We start from the raw sequence: 2264 nt of genomic DNA, 5'->3' as shown, positions 1-2264 counted from the left end.
CCCCCCCCCCCCCCCCCGCTTTGCTAAGGAGACACGGCTTTTCATTGTTTCGATACCAAAGAACCGTTTCCTTTGCCCCCGTCAGGCCCACCCTGTGCCTCAGAGCAGTCCTATTGCTCTGACCCCACAGGGCTCAGTGGGCAGTGCAGCCGCAGCTTGGCCTCTCTCAGGCTCCTCCCTCTCCTGGCCCTCAACTCGGTTCTCCTGCCAGGCTGGCTCCCCGAGCTACTCTGAGGAAACTATTTGGCTTCCTGCTCCAAGCCCAGGGCATGGGGTTTTGGGGGGGGGGTCGCTCTCCTGCAGATGGCCTGGTCACTGAGGGTACCAGGAGGCATTCTACAAAGGACCCCACTGCAGCCCGTCCACCCACTTCGATCTCAATTTGAACACACCCTGGGGTGAGTCCCACTGTCCTCAGGCTGCCCCCCACCTGGTGGGCGAAAAGGAGACTTTCAGGTAGATGCATGTCAGGTGTCCTGTGTGTAGGAGATTGTGCTGTGTCCCCGCATCTCGGCCTCTCTTAGGGACCGACACCCTCTCTAGTTTCTGGATTTCCAAGTGATGGTGTTGTGAGGCCATCCAGGCTGGGATGGGGCTTCCCAGTTAGTTGTACCTGGGTGGTTTGTGTGAGATTGAGTCAACAGAGGGAAGCCCCAGTGGCTCTCCTGGGGGCGGGGGGCAGGGTGGGAGAGGGCAGGTTTCTGTGCAAGTGAAGGAAGGTATATGGCTGCCTGGGACCAACAGCCTTGTGTGTGTGGCAGAAGGGTCCGCCACACGCGAGGGCTTACAGCCCACATTGCCTGCAGCCAAGGGTGGGTGAGGAAGTGGGACTGCGCCCAGAGGGCACTCCTTGTAGGAGGTACAGGTATGTCTGGGTTGCCCAAGAGGACTGCTAACACCTCCCAGCCCTGTGATGTCACCTTGCAGCCCGGGGCAGCCAGGAACCCTGGTGAGTTTCAGCTGCCATGGGGTTGCCACAAACCTGTGGCATCATCTCTCTGGGCCACTGATTTACAGAGACACCAGTGGTCTGTCTCCAGGACCCCCTGCCATCTTGGCATCCTGACCTGAGCAGGTGGAAGTGCCACCTCTACGGCTGTGGGGGCAGCCGGGCAGTGCAGACCCAGCTGCCCGCTCCTTCTCAACCCCACTCCCTGCGAACACTCCATTCTCAGTTCACCTAAAGTGAGACATTGCAAAGATAATAAAACTAATTTTTTAAGAGTGGAGTGAGAGGTGTTTTTACCACTGTTGGAAATGACTTCCATGTCACTTTTGTGGTCTGCGTTCTCTTTGGATATTTTCTGTATGTAACTATAGTTTTAAAAAAATTCCAACCCATGTTTGTCTGTGTTTCTTTATGAGAAGACCGCCTCATGGGCTTCCCTGGGCTCTGCTAGTCTCCCAGCCAGGGCTCAGCCTCTGTCCCTGCTGGCCGCCAGCCTGTGGCCTCCCCACCTCAAGCCTCCAGCACCACCTTGTATACACATATCCCTGTCTGATCAGTGGGGAAACTGAGGCATGGAGCAGTTGGGTCCTCTGAAGGGTAATCGGGCCCCAGGACCTGGGCTGCCCTGAGAATGCTGGTGTTGCAGGGGGAGCCCGGCCACACCTTTCCAGCAGCTCTGTCCATTCAGCTGAGCCAGTCTCCTTCCTGGCCTTGCTCCCCCATAACCAGGCCTGCCTGGGTTCCCAGCGGAGCCCTGCACCCTTCAGAAGAGGAGGAGGGTCTCCAGGTCTAACTTCCCACCTCTGGCAGCTCCTCAGGCTTGACCTCGCCCCCACCCCTATGGCCTAGGCCCTAGGCACTGGCCCAGGGTAGCCTTTCTTGGACTCAAGGACCCATCTGCCCTCCACATCACTCCCTCCTTAACAGGCCTTGTTGTCCACCACTGGGTGCAGCTTTACCCCACTGCGAGTCTTCTGATTTCCACAGAGAAGAAACATGCACCCCTGCCTGTGTGGGTCGGTTGGTTGGGCGTCATCCTGTGCACCAGGAGGTTGCCAGTTGGATTCCTGGTCAGGGCACATGCTGGGGTTGCGGGCTTGATCCTCCGTAGGGGCCATGCAGGAGGCAGCTGATCAATGTTCCCTCACATTGATGGTTCTCTCTCCCTCTCCCTTCATCTCTCTAGAAACCAATGAACTGTTCTTTTTTAGAATAATAAACACGTCCATCTCCCACTCCTTCCTTCCATGCCTCCTCTGGGGCCTTTGGGATGCCAGCCATGGCACCCGGTGCCCTGGGCATGCCATGGGGCAGG

The sequence above is a fragment of the Myotis brandtii genome, unplaced genomic scaffold (assembly GCF_000412655.1).
Source record: "Myotis brandtii unplaced genomic scaffold, ASM41265v1 scaffold1956, whole genome shotgun sequence".
Taxonomy (NCBI): Eukaryota; Metazoa; Chordata; class Mammalia; order Chiroptera; family Vespertilionidae; genus Myotis; species Myotis brandtii.
This window is presented reverse-complemented; position numbering follows the sequence as displayed.